The following is a 16,242-nucleotide window of genomic DNA, read 5'->3' as shown; positions in this document are numbered from 1 at the left end:
TACACTCGCCTTTGAATATGTATTACTACCGTACGTATTTTGTACGGACAGCATAAAAATGTAAATTTGATTTATATAACGTCTTTAGATATTATTTGTGTTTATTATGTAAGATTAGTATAATTATTTACAGATAAAATAACTGACATAAAACACATATTCATTATTCATTAAAAACGTACTGCTTATTTACAAAATTACTTAACAATTTTTTTCATACTTACAAAAAACTTTTTTCACCAAAAAAATTTCATGCATCCTTCACCAAAAAAATTTTTTTTTCTTAAAAAAAATCCGTAACATACAAATGAGCTAGATCAATCTAGATCTGGGCGGTAGGGCGTGGCGCGGCTCGCCACTCCTGCGCACGTCACGCGTCAATCGGCCGCGTATCGGAATGCTAACTAATAAATACTGTTACGCTTTTGTATTGATGTTATTTTGATACTTCTGTAAGTGAAAAGTTGTATTTTTTGCGTATGGTAGATGCAGGAGAAAATAAGATTAGGTACCTATTACCGAGTATGGCTACTATCCTGAGTCAAACTAGTAGGCGAAGCTGCTACATAAATACCTACGTAGTTACATTTCCTAGTAGTGCCATTATGGCAAAGATTACTAAATAGTATCTTAGCGGTATAGGTTAGTCAGATTTTTTTTAGCGAGAAATCTTGAGCGTCGTATTTAGGTAGGCAGGTCCTACCCAGGTAGGTATCTACCTATTATGTTATTGTAGATATGTAATTAATAATATGGTAGATAAGTGGGTTTGCTTCGTATTTTTTGGATGTAGATAATTATTAACGCTATAAATGAGAGTAAACTGCATAAAACGTTCGAATGAGCTTTTTGTATAAGATTGTAAATATTCTAATTAGTATTGTAAAATAGATTAGGATAGGTAGGAAGGTACCTATAATTAAAAGAGTATTTTCGCATTAATTATAATAATATATCTAACAATCTCATATTATTATCATACCTACCTATTACAAAATAGGTAGGTACCTACCTACATAAGTTTAGGGTGCCAAAAAACTTTTTATACTTAACGCAATAAATCTTATCATTACATAACCTCTTATCTCAAAAGCATTACAGAAGCAATTACCTACATTCTTATCATAACATTATCTTCATGAAACTTTTAGAAAAGAAATGACCACAACATTACAATTAAAAATTCTCTAGAACAGTTATTTTATAGGAATGAGAGATGTCCAGTCTTTACTTGATTGGAGATTATGAAGAATTTCAAATAAAAACAATGCTGTCCTGAATGTTAATTAACATTTCTTTTGTTATATACAAATAGTTATCATGTGATCTAGTTGGTATTTTTGTAAGAATTCTTCCAAACAAGTTTGTAGTTTAGTAAAAATAACGGGATAGCTGAGCCTGTGGCCGAGCTACCACAAAGTAGGTATCTTAGTAGGAGGTACCTGCCAGAAGCAAGTAATACAGTGCCGTAATTTTAATAATCAAATATACCCACTTAATCAAAATATGTAAGTATTCCAAATACCTATGTACCTATTTCCAGATTAATAATATCGACTACCGTTTCCTTAAAATTAATTGCCTATTAATTAAAGTATCTATCAGGAACTGCCTCAAATTAAAACTGGGCATTAGAGTCAATATAAAAATAATTAACAATTATTTATAAATGACTAAAAGAAGACTCTATAAAATCAATAGAACAACCATAGAAGCTATAACTTTCAGACATGCCAACTAACCTATACTTATAATAAAACAAAAGAGCATCTACCAAAAACCTAAATACATGTTCCTGAAGCGAAAAGTTTTTAATAATTGGAAGGTGAAAGAGCGGGGGTGAGGCCGGTCAGGTCGACCCGCCCCCTGGGTGAAAGATCCAAGATTCAGACTGGGGCATTTATGCTACGTATATCTTAATTTTGTACTGTTTTTATGCTACGTAGGCACTAGGCACCTATATCTTAATTTTCTAGTGTGGTACTGTAGTTGTGATGATGGGTGGTAAGTTATTACCTGAAGATGTACCTATAATATAAGGTTTTATCTTAAACATTCCTAGCTGCAGCCTATTTTACCTAGTAATATGTCACATTATAGCAGGATGTAACTTTACCCATCAAGGAATTTGGAATCCATACTAATATTATAAATGCGAAAGTAACTCTGTCTGTCTGTCTGTTACTCAATCACGCCTTAACTACTGAACCAATTTGCATGAAATTTGGTATAGAGATATTTTGATACCCGAGAAAGGACATAGGATAGGTTTTATCCCGGAAATCCTACGGGAATGGTTTTTTTTTTAAAACGCGGCAAAGCCGCGGGCGGAAAGCCGCGGGCGGAAAGCTAGTATAATATAAGTAATTATTATTGATTTAAGAGTAGTTAGAATAAAAACAAATTGATAACCCTATGCTCTTATTTTATCTTGCTACCTATCCTTTCCTACCTATATTTATTGAAAGATATACTTTGTGAATGATTGACTCTACAAAAATCGGCAGTTGTTCCTTCAGTTATGAACTAGGTAGTTATGTAATAAGACGTCACTAAAACACGAAATTTTTAGTTGGTACAAAACTAGTATAAACAGATTTAGGTATTAGGTGCCTACCTACCTATTGGCTATTACTTGACTATACTCTAATCTACTACACTACATATAATACCTACAACATACCAAACTTACCACACTAAACCTCCAAAGGTGAAGCCAGATTCACAGTTACTAAGAACTTAGTTATAACAACTGAACATTGATCGTCTGTACCTCCCCCCACCCTTGTAATTGAGTGCTAGTACCTAACTAGCTTGAAGATATTCATATTCTCTTTAAGCCTTTACCTAACTCACTAAATTTAGTCCATAGAGCTTTGAAAGGACATACTGATTTAGTTATCGAGTTTCAGTTTTAAATTGTTGAATTGTGTAGAATAAATCCTGCTAGTATTTTTTTTGTATTTTTATGCATAGTTAAGTTGATAATAATATTATTTCGACAGATAGTAGAAGGTATGAGGTATGATGTATCCCTATGATATCGGTTGTTATATTTAAAATCTAACATATTGTATACGTAAGTAGGTAGGTAAAGTAATGAGCAATAGGTTAAGGTATATTGTTTTAATATCCCTCACTCTTAAATAAAAATAATTAGGTAATTAGGTATATGACTACATAAATAAACCAGAAGATTTGTAATTTGCATACCTACCTACCACCTACACATACCGTGTGCGTGTTGTTGAATAAATAGGTACCTACCTATATGATTTATTTTTATTTAAGCTTCATATTTAAAATCAAAGTAGGTATACTTAAAAACGCAGTCAATAAATATAATCCTATTCCAGACTACAGTTAATTCACAATCTGCGTATTAATATACCCCAAGTGAGTCGACAGTCTTTTTGCAACAGACGATCTTAATTTATCTGGACATCGACAAACACACAGACAGGACAACAAGCGAGTGATTTACAGTACACTCCTTTTATTGAGATCGATAACTTTTGTTTCAATACCTGATTGATTTATATCAGTCTCTTTGATGTGGATAACTTTTACATTCTTGCTATTTACAAATGTGTTTAATGGTTTGATACATTTAATTGGTGAATAAATGTTTTAACATTAGAGTTATAAATTACAAATGAGCCGCTGAATTGTTGAAGAGACACTATTTAAATAAGTAGGTATGATTTATATTACCTACCTATTTGAGTATAATTTTTAGAACGCTATACGTTTGTCACATATGGATGTAAACTTTTCGGGATTGTTAATTAGTTGTTTTGTGTCCAAAGGTCTGTACACTGTCTTAGTAAATTATAAAGAATCTTCTTTATTTTCAGATACACACATCCACCGTCACAAAGGATCTTAGCAGTGAGTTGGACCCCAGTCATCACTGAGCCTAGCCAGCTAGCTTGCAGCACACTGTTACGTTATTTTATTACGTTTTTCTGTTATACAGGTAGGCACAATTAAATCTTTAGTTGTCTATTGATTAAAAATTCTCATTAATAATAGGTAATATAAATTTTTGAATAAGGATCATCGTCCTTCGCATTTTTTATTTCTACGTGCATATTTTTTTTAATACAAATTATGTTATTGATAACTTTTCATTAGAGATGTTAGAATTCTTGTCATAGAATGATACCTTTTTACATAATATTTTTAAGACGATGAAAGGATATTTCGTGTTTTTAAAAAATTAGTAGGTACCTACTTTACCTAACTATGTATTTAAGTGTGTATCTTCAGGTTTATATTCCTATACTATCCAATACTTACAAAGCAGTACACGTTAGAGTCGTAAAGACAAATTTCTGCGAGATACTCTGTCCATATAACCTATTTTTCTCAGATAACCCGGCGGGGTTATCAAGTCAGTGCTCTATATGTGATATCTCGAATGGCTTCCCGATGTCTTCGTTATTATGTTTTAATATTTCGTATTTTATGTATTCTGAATGTGGTTTTGTTAGGTTTTTAGGTAAGGTCCCGATTTTGGCACAAATTGTATGTAAGACACATTTTTTAATGTTAAAGCTACTGATATCTTGCTTAATATTTGAATATTTACTTTTAAATAGGTAAAATTATTCGCTATTTTCTTTTTAGTAAAATAAAGCATTAAACTGTACTGAACATTTCATTTTCATTGAACAAAACGTGTTTATTAACGATAAATTCCACGGCAAATAACATTGCATCAAGCATGGACAAAATATAAAAATTTTGCACGAATATTAAAACGGGATTCGTAAAATTTCATCGAAACTGGCCCTCGATACACGGTCGGTCAGAGGCGGGCAACCAGTGGTGCCGCTCGGATGCGCTCATGCGATTTAACGCATCAACGCCTGCAACGATTTCAACGCCGAATTTCATTGATTGACCGAAAATACGCTCGAAAAACCCACAGCTAACCGATTTTTATTTGCCGACACTGTGATTTTTAATGTTTTATTCAATTCCGTTATGATCAAGCTGTATATTAACGTAGATATATATTAAAAATCACAAATCTTCCCTAACCATTCTAATAAAACATCGCTCCGTGATTTACATCGCGTTGCCGCGTTGTCTCTTTGTGCGGAGGCGACCAATTGTGCAGAACCCCTGCCTGATCACTTAATTGACTACACGGTGAGAGCTTTTTGGATCCATCATTCATCGAGAGCGTTACTATGAGCTTGTGTACCATCCATTGACGGTTGCACATGAGCTGCAGAATCAGCTTCTGTAAGTGAGAAAGTAATGTATAACTATGGGAGGGAAAAACCGAGATTAAAGGTAATAAACGAGATCCGATGATATCGGATTAAAGTGCAGTGAAAATCAGATTTGTTGGCAAGTGATAGGATTGTGTGGCAGCGTTTAATGCTACTTAGTCTGAGCGATTAAGTGAGGGACGCAAGGTTGCGTTACGCGTGGTTTGATCACAAAGACCGCTACGTGGGTGTTATGGGATTACACTTCCCTTTGACGAGCGTTTATTAATAGCGGCTTTACTGTAAACAAAGTATTTCAGGTTATAGGTTTGGAGAGATTGATATTGATGTTCGTATGAAGCTTATGCTGATGTCTGCTGACCGAATTTCGGCTACTGAGGCTCTGCTCAAAACACAGGAAGTAGGTAGTGTTTTATCCTGCCATAGTACTTATGTAACATGATTATAGATAATTACTGAAATATATTTGATATAAAGAGATCTTTAATCGATTTGAATGAAATCTGATCTGTTTATAAATTGAAACTTATGTAAGCCAAAGAAAAGGATAGTCACAATCTAATTACCGATTACCTACCATTTACCTCGATAAGATTACCTATACATTCAAACATTCAAACGTAAATAAATGATTGATAAACACTTTTAGTTTTGTTAGTTGAAAATTACGTAACGCATCAAAACGATATAGTCAGATTTCCGTAGAAAAATCAAATAAGAATCGAGCTTCTACAAATCAGCAAGAACAATAAAAATATGGACCGTATTTAGATATTAATCACGGGCAAAAGTCAGATAAGCTGAAATCGATGAGTGATCGCCCTTGACAGCGTTATATTTCCCTCAGGAGCCTGATCAATATTTAATCACTGGACCCTCGCCGGCCGCCTTCAATAGATTCAGGACCAGATAAATACTCTAAGGTATATCAACTATACCTCTCTTTAGTAAAGGTCTAAATTTGGATAGGTATTTCGACATAATATACCACTTATATACAAAGAAATAGAAATAGATATAACAGGACCAGATAACTACTCTAAGGTACCTATATCGACTATAACTTTCTTTAGTAAAGGACAAAATTTTGAATAGCGATTACGACATAATATACCACCTATAATCAGACAAATAGAAATAGATACACTTCTTATTTGCCATGAAAAAACAGATACATACCTTATAGACTAGAGTAGATAATTTTTGAAACAAAAAAAAATCGCAGTCGGATGAAACCCATTAGAAAAGGAGGGGAATATGATAAAAATGTAAGGAAAAATAAATTACGGTCAATCCGAGTTCAGGAAGCGGGAGGGGGGAGCTTTTAAGAGAAAAAAATGGTTTCTCTCGATTTCCGACAAAACTACAAGTCCTATAGAAAAAAGTTCAATGGCAAAGTTGTAGGTAATTAAAAGTTCTACAACTTTTTATTCACAATTTTTTCACATAACCTAAAAATTTAGGTGAAAAATTCAAAAAACCAAGTTTTTGGTCTTTTATTTCTATCTACTTCAAAATATATTTTTTTTCTACGAAATTTGGTGGAAACTTACTTTATTATGTTCCAAATACACTGTAATTTATTTGATTGAAAATATTTATTTTTTCGCCTTATTTTGAATGAATACCAAAAAAACAACCTAATTTTCAATCGAAAAGTCACCCGTCAAAATATCAGCTTTTTTCAAAAACTTGGGGTGCCTTTTATTCATTGATATCTCTACTTTCATATGGTGTAAAAAAAATAAACACCACCATAGTAAATGTTCTCAGGAAATGCATACAAACAGTCTGAAAATTAGCTTTTACTAAATCAGGCACACTTCTCGAACTACCTGAAATGTTTTTATCGACATCATTTTGCTTTTGAATATGCTGTAAAATATTAAACTTAGAACAGATAATTATTTTTCTTTTGAAATATTACCGAAAAGCCGATACAAGAGAAGATATAGAGTTCAAGAAGTGTGCCTGATTTAGTAAAAGCTCATTATCACACTGTTTGTATGCATTTCCTGAGAACATTTACTATGGTGGTGTTTATTTTTTTTTACACCATATAAAAGTAGAGATTTCAATGAATAAAAGGCATCCCAAGTTTTTGAAAAAAGCTGATATTTTGACGGGTGACTTTTCGATTGAAAATTAGGTTGTTTTTTTGGTATTAATTCAAAATAAGGCGAAAAAATAAATATTTTCAATCAAATAAATTACAGTGTATTTGGGACATAATAAAGTAAGTTTCCACCAAATTTCGTAGAAAAAAAATAAATTTTGAAGTAGATAGAAATAAAAGACCAAAAACTTGGTTTTTTGAATTTTTCACCTAAATTTTTAGGTTATGTGAAAAAATTGTGAATAAAAAGTTGTAGATCTTTTAATTACCTACAACTTTGCCATTGAACTTTTTTCTATAGGACTCGTAGTTTTGTCGGAAATCGAGAGAAACCATTTTTTTCTCTTAAAGGCTCCCCCCTCCCGCTTCCCGAACTCGGATTGACCGTAATTTATTGTTCCTTACATTTTTATCATATTCCCCTCCTTTTCTAATGGGTTTCATCCGACTGCGATTTTTTTTATCTTTTCATTATTTTCAAAGGCTTCTACCCCAGTCTATTAACAATATAAAATAATGAAACAAAAACAGCAGAAGTGGCTAATGGACTCCCCGTCAGCAAATTCAAAAACTATTCATAAAAATGTATTTTCACTGATTTTCAGAGGAGACCTCGTAATTGTATTTGTCTGTCTTGGTATATATATCAATATTACCTAAGACTAATTTGCATAATCCTTGTATGAATTTTCTCAACATTTTTCCTCTGTGAGGATGGTTGCCTCTCTGATGGGAGCGTGACCTAATTTATCCATTTCTACGTATATAAGTAGGTCTTTGTATAGGTTTTTCAGTATTCCCATATTTGCTCTTTTCTCTGTTGTGTTATAATTTTGATATCTGTAAATCTGAAATTTTGATCGCAATATACCACCTACCGTTTATAATTACTTTCGTCCATTATATATTACTTAATTCTTCGATCAATAAATATTATTTTAAATACCCTTACACCTGACTGACAACAGTGCTCATATATAAAAAATCGTGTTTCACACAATGATATTATATATAGAAAAGGTTCACAATGTTAAAGTTCGAGATGATTCTTTATGTTTTCTTACAATTTAACCCCAAAACGGCACGTGGTAAGGGGTAAAGAAGCTTTGTTAACCCTACATTCTTCTATCAGTGATGCTGTGATTGTATCAATGAATCCTTTTGTTCGATGTTTTGACAGAGATTTAACAGGATTTAGATATAGAATTTAGTGTCGTTGGGTTTTTTGTAAAAAGCACGCGTGAAAGTGGGTAAAAAAGTGGTGCCATGATTGATAGGTATAGAATCTACCTATTTGAAAATTATTATTTTTTAGGTAAGGTACTAATATTTTATGTCTACTACCTAAAATGTTTTGAACCGTGAATAAAGGTACCTAATACTATAGTATTTAAATATTCCTTACTAGCGGTCCGCCCCGGCTTCGCCCGTGGTACATATTTCGCAATAAAAGCTGTAGCCTATGTCCTTTCTCGGGTATCAAAATCCATACCAAATTTCATGCAAATTGGTTCAGTAGTTTAGGCGTGATTGAGTAACAGACAGACAGACAGAGTTACTTTCGCATTTATAATATTAGTATGGATTTGTAGCACACTAGCTGACCCACGCAATTTCGTCTGCTCTCAAAAGGAATATTTTTGCTACGTTTTACTGCTCTACCGCTCGCTAGACGGATATCCTAGTCCTCCTTCAGAAATGGTTGGTTTCAGAACATAAGATGCTTGATAAAACACAAAAAAATTAGCTAGTAGTTCCAGTAAACAAACATATTAGTATAGGTAGATTCATTAGGTACTTAACAAAATTAAGCTAAAGATTAAGCGAGAGTAGGTATGAATAATTGTAAAAACCAAAAATGCCATCTATAAAAATATGTATCTAAAATTCTATTGTAAAAAACTTTTCTAAGACGATTCTGATTCCGTTTTCAAGATTAGCATTATTCTCATCACGTCATAAAGTTGTTTACGGAGGCCCAATAATAAAAAAACTTTAACAATAAACCCAATCAGGCGATGTAAAACTTCTTCAGAATGGTATTAATTTTCAATGAGATTATTTACAAATCCTCGATTTTTATCACCGGCCTAGCTGTCAATGTTGTCACAAAATATTAAAATGAGATAAAAAATGCTTAAAAGCAAAAAAGCTACAATGTGGGCTAATTTTCGCTCTCAATACGCACTTTGTGTGTAAGCATCGGGGCGTTTTACAAATTAATCCATCAGTCCTCGGAATCACAGACACAATAGAAAATCTATTGTGTCGCGCCCCGATCGGGCCTTACGGTGGTCAATGGGTTACATACAATTCGGACATGTAAAAAAACTGAGACGACCGTTGGCTTTTGTTGTATTTTTTTGCTATTATTTATGGTGTAAAAATTGGGTTACTTAACGGGAGCGTTCGGCTTTTGTGCGAAATCTCAAGAAAAATGTAAAATAAAAAGGCGGGATTTTTTGATCGCGTGGTTGGGAGTAAACAACTATTAACGGTTATTGATAGTTTGATAAGTAAGTGTTATTAATGATGAAATTTTGTTATGTTATTACATTTAGCGCGCTGCATATATTTTTAAAAACAATTCAATTGATTGAAACTTCGTAATTTCAAGGAAAATTTCGAATTTAATATTAATATCTAACAATTACATTAGGTAATTCCCAATATTATAAGGAATACTCAACGTGTTTTATTTTTATCTTATTGGATGTTTCTATAACTTACTATGTCTTAATAATTAGCAGTACCTAGTACTTATACACACGACTAGGTACTACTAATTTTTCTACGATGCAAAAGTAAAAAAAAAAAACAGTAAAAAATATTTTTTACATCAAAATAATTTGTACGTTTCCAGAAGCTATAACGGCCGCGACAATTCAGTTTCAGAAACCGTCACACACATTGTGAACAAGACAAACAGATAGACACGCTTTTTTTCAAAACTAGATTTCAACCGTTCACCGCGCAAAGGGTCCCAGAGGTCGCGGGTCACCAGCGTCTTTTGCTGTAAAGAAAAAAGTCGTTAAACCTGTACAAAAAGCGTTTCAAAAAAGGGGCTTCGTCCAATATTGTGAATATTGATGAAGAAAGAAATCTGGTTTTCGGAATCGCCTATATATCGTAGTTTTATTCAAACCATGTGTGGTCCCACGGTAAGGTACCACGTGTTCGATGTTCCCAACACTGGAAGAATCGACTTGATTCGTTACAGAAATTAGCATGTACAGCTATAGTCATATCAGATTTCCTCACTATGTATTTGATAAACGTATATAATTTACAAAAGGTACCTACCAGCATACTAAGATGCCTGAATAAAGGATGTCGTATAAAAAGTAGGGGATCTTTTTATCTTAACAAAAGGCACGTGGTACATTACAGAATCCTTACGATTGTACCCTTTTGGTGAAGGGATAAAGGGATTGAGATAAACTGTTGGATGGAAGGTGGTCGGATTGATCCCGGCACGCGTTTAAGGGTTAGTTAGGGTTGGATGCTGCGCGTAAGCACACGACGAATACTTTTGTAATAAGCGGTTTTATCCATAAAAAATTGACACTGTATTTATTAGACTTTTAAAGGGTTGAAACCTTGACGTGTTTTATTTGTTAAATTTTACGTATTTTCAAGATGTGTAAGTTATTTTAAAAGTAAATCCATGACGAAACATGACCAGGTATAAAAATATCGATTCAGTAAGCGATTGTATGCAAATGATGTTGTTTTAATTATTTTGTAAGAAACAAAGAGACTAAGGACACTTGATGTTAAAATATACAACGTCATTGCTTTATATCTCTGATTTGTAGCTCGAATTAAAAAATTCAAAATATATAGCACGTATGTACGTACCTATTTATTTTTTTATGAAATGCTCAATATGATTTTTCGAATTTTTATTGAAACAATTGAAACTTTTGCAGTTAAATTCATTTAGGGCTGATTTTTCAATGCTTGGATAAAACTTATTCGTCGAATAATGTATTATAGTCTATAGAACTACCATTTTAAAAACGTATTCTAATTGCCCGTATTTGACAGTTTACGTGACATTTTCATATTATCGTGTAATACTTTATTGGACGGATAAGTTTTATCCAAGCATTGAAAAATCGGCCCTTAGTTATATTAAAGTATTTTACGCAGTTTGGTATTGTTATTGTCTTGTGGGTGATGTTTAATAACAAATTATTCTTGTAATGATGTACCTACGACTACGTTGATTAAAGAAAATGTAATGTGTGAAAAGTACCTGAAGGTATTTGGTATTTACAGTAGTAATTTAGTAGGTTTATTATTTTAAGTTAATTTATTGTAAGAAAGTTTTTTATAACGTTACAAAAATGCTCATAAAATAAAAACTACTGGGCCTTTCCGAATAAAATTTTTATGGGATCAATTCGACACCATCCCGCATCGAACAAAAAAAGAATCACGTAAATCGGTTAAGAAACCTAGCAGTAATCGGTGTACATACATACAAAAAAAATATACCGGCCGAATTGATAACCTCATCCTCCTCCTTTTTTTGAAGTCGGTTAAAAAGTAGGTACATAACAATATTTGCTATCCCACCTAATATTTCAATTATCAACTCTAGTTCAAGATATTAATAAAATGTCAAAAAGAAATATGCTAAGATAAAATTGAGTTAACACCTCGAAAATAATCTTTCACGGGAAAACAAAAAAATGTTCGCATTTGCGGGACACGCAAAAAATATTCACAAAAAGTGGCAGTAAATTTGTCAAGATGATCTTCACAACATTGTTTTTGTGAAATTCCACACGAATTAAAGTTACGGGACTAATCCTGTAGGTAATAATAAAATATATTGCATGTTTATTTTGAAATAAATTTAACAAAACAATGATAATCTTCATACTTATGGCAAAATGTTGCAAATTGAAGGATTGTTTATTGAAATCAATATTTGCATGACGCAGGTGTTTTTAATTTTTGTATTTGTCACTGTATAGTTTTCACTATTAATTGTAATTCATTTAGAAATGCTTTTATATCATCATGTTATGATTTGTCAAATACCTAATAAGTACATATTTAAGGTACGGTAGTATTTTTTTAAATTTGGTTTTCGTACTTGTAGAGATCGCTCAATAAATAGTAATGGTAGTTTATGTTGTTGTTTTAGTATCAAATTAAAAATTTACAGTCCAATCTATATATTATTTATTTATAACATTAGTATGTAAATCTGTACAGTTATCACAGTGCACGGGACCTGAACCCAATTATGCTAAACAACACACGTCGCAGCAATCATCTGACCTCTGGGACACATAATTTGTTGTCATTATACCTAACTTCATTGTTCTAATTTAGACATAAACAGATTTATTTAGCGAGCCATATAATGATGATAAATTAGATATGAACTCGACTGTATTGCAAAACAGAGTAATTATCTGATCTTAAGTTTATGTGTTTTTGATTTTATTTCAAGTCAATCTACAGGTCAATTTATTGCATTTTCTACTTTTTATATTTGAATTAGCACGTATCTACATAAAAGTTATTTAAATATAGGTAGTTAGTCATGGATATGAAACAGGCATTTCGTAGAACCAGAAACTTGTAAAAATTAGAATGAGTAAGTAGTTGGGTAGTTTTTTTTATTGTTGGTTGTGTTTGAAATTTCTTAATACAAAATAGACGTCTCTATATTTAGAAATTAAAGACTTGATAACGGATTTTAAACGCGATTTATTCTTTATTATTTAGCCCGACATGACACCAATAGTCCTTACCTTCTTACCTTACCCTTCGGTAGAATAAATAATATGTGTTTATTTATACTAACAAAAAATAGTTAATTAACAGCCAAGCAGTCACAGCAGGCAAGACGGCTAATTAGTAATTACACACAAAAAGCGAACAGTACAATACGTATCTCTATCTGGTAAATCTGAATATTAATCAATCAAGTAAACCTCAAGGGCATGCTCCCTCTATCACAATGGGCTAAACAATATTTGTATGAATATAATGGCATATCAATTTTTGTTAGGGCGGTGAGAGACGATAGGATCGGAGCGTTTAAAAAAATAAGAATATAAGATACCTAATATCTAGCTTGATATGATTAGTCAAAAATGTAAGAAAAAAATAGATTTAAACAGAAACAGAAGATTCTGTTCATATCTAATTTTCTTTTATGGTTTTGGAAGGTAGGTTTTACTGAAAGTTTATATTGTTTTAATTTAATATCAAGAAAATCTCTTTATTTCTCGTGGATTAATAATGCTTATAAAAAGGTTAAATAAAACTTCAACAAATCTGTACCTATTCTAATATATTTTCATCTCAAAATTGCAGCATCTACATAATAATTATTATATTTAGAACTAACTTCTACTATAAAATTCAAAACTCCATTTAAAACGCTCATACACAAACGGCTTAAAGTTTTCAAAATCTTCCAAACTGACTATTATTTTGAACCTTATAGCTATACGGGTAAATATTAATTATTCTGGTGCACAATTCGGATACTTGAGCGAAATTACCTTCCTTATCTACCATCAGGTCGTTGGTTATGCCACTCATCGCGTCGCGTGGGTTTCAATACAAATGTAGGGTTAGCAAATAAATTAATATAATTATTTGTTTGAAATTGATTTGTATTTGAAGTATTGTACATTTTAAATACCAATGTATTAAAATTGTAAAAAAAATCACTTTACAGCAAACTTAAAAGCTTATAATTAAGATTTACATCGTATTTACTTCATACCATACTTTATATTATGATGTTACATCGCTCTACGCTGTGTGTTTGCTATATATCTAATTTTAAATGACATCTATTACATAATTCATATAATATATCTGCTCTTTATAACTTTATTTCTGACTCCTCCTAATTTTCAACAAAATACAAGCATAATAAATATATCAAATTTCTATGCCAACCCTACTACTGGGGGTGTAATAGCACCCACCATTGTGACTAGGTTATCAAACACATCTAGACTTTTGTTACCAACGAAATCAGAGACCGTATCGACGGGATTATTAATATTGGGGTCTCTTTCAACCTTCTTTCAACCGATGCTTTTGCTAATCTCAATTTTTAATGACAAAAAATGTTGTTCATATATCATGAAGTGGTAACGGAATCAAAAACATTCGTTTATTCAACGTATTCTTCTTCTTCTTTTTTTTTTTGTTTTTTAACGTATTCGACGCATTATTTATTATTTTAAAAATGTCCTTCGGTTTTAAGACATTTTCAAGATAAACTATATTTTCTTTTATACCATATGCAATAAATGTCCAGCTACATCGCGATCGGAACTAATCCGCATCACTTCCGATATATTCGCAACAATAAAATGTCGTCCAGATTCCTTTGAATAATTTCAAAAAATTTAATTCACCCGTCATGGGAACTGTCGGCGACTTCACGGTTAACTAATAAGGGATTTGGTCCGAATGTTCCAAATTTAAAAAGGACATTTCGATTCGTGACGCGATAAATCGATAAGTGACATGTGTTTTGAATACGGAATAACTTTATTTTTTTTTGACCGAGGGGCGAAGGCAATTATGTTTGGAGCCGGTGAAAGAAGTTTGCAGCAAGGAGGTTGGACAATAGATCCGCGCACCTTGACCGGTCGTGTGCAAGCGTGTTTGCTCAGAAAATGCGATCTTATCGTATTCTTTTGTGATGGCCATCGCTTCAATTTGGCCAATGTTTATATTTAGGATCGAATGTCTGCATATTTTAAAATATCTTGTTTGGAAAGGCCAAAAGTAACACGGTTTAGTTATGAGATATGTTGTTATAAGTCCTAGGTATTTAAATGTTATAATTTAGTAAGAATGATTATAATTTTAAAGTGTAGGTACATAGGTATTAACATAGTTGTTACTTGCAATATATTATGTACTAACTACATTTCCTATTTTATTTATTTATAACTAGCGGTCCGCCCCGGCTTCGCCCGTGGTACATAATATTTACGTTTTCTCTACATAAGAACCATCCTCGTACTTCAAGGAATATAATAAAAAAAGAATTATCGAAATCGGTTCAGCCGTTCTCGAGTTATGCGCTTACCAACACATTTTGCGATTCATTTTTATATATAAGAAGAAGATGTAATATCTCTCCCTATATTTAAAGAATGGTTCCCAGTGACTCAATTCGTTTCCTTATGTTTTCATAACGTTAATCATATAAAATATAAATGTTGACATTTAAAAGCTGTCCACTTCTTTACAAATAAAAATTTTTTACACAACTACCGGAATTTATTCACGCACTAATTTTACAAGCCACTGCTTCGCAAAATCTCAATCACCCTACTTTTTAAATAAAACTTTTTTGCATCCATCTTTTGTTACTGGCCATAAATATTTAATCTGTAAAAAAAATGTTTTCTCAACCACTCACGGAGTGTTATACAAATTAAAAAAAAAAACCGAATGACCACTAACAAGCTCTATTTTTGTAGCGGGCAACTCTCACGCCTTTAGCGTAAATAGAACTTTTTATTGTAACATCTGTCCACTTGGATTATGGTCGATTTGTTCTTTGGAAAGAAATGTAAGTATACTATTTTATATTTAGAAAAGATTGTTACATCTTCGAGTCGTAGGAATATAAATTATTTGAGAAAATATGGTTCAGAATTAACGGCTATGAATCATTTAAATATTTTGAGTAGTCAAGCATAAGGTAAATTTTTACTTTAATCATAGTTATAATTTTTTTTTTTTATATTTTCAATCGAAACATAAGGTTTAGTTAAAACGCAAGATAATTAATATGAATCTTAAATCCGTAGATACTCAACATTAAAAAAGATCGAAATTATCAAAAATCTAGAACACCTCAATGCCTTC

This window comes from Colias eurytheme, chromosome 19 (genome assembly GCF_061535395.1).
Source record: "Colias eurytheme isolate Ceu_HAF_F1 chromosome 19, ilColEury1 Martin Lab GWU primary, whole genome shotgun sequence".
Classification (NCBI taxonomy): domain Eukaryota; kingdom Metazoa; phylum Arthropoda; class Insecta; order Lepidoptera; family Pieridae; genus Colias; species Colias eurytheme.
The sequence above is the reverse complement of the archived record's forward strand: the minus strand, read 5'-3'. Positions refer to the sequence as shown.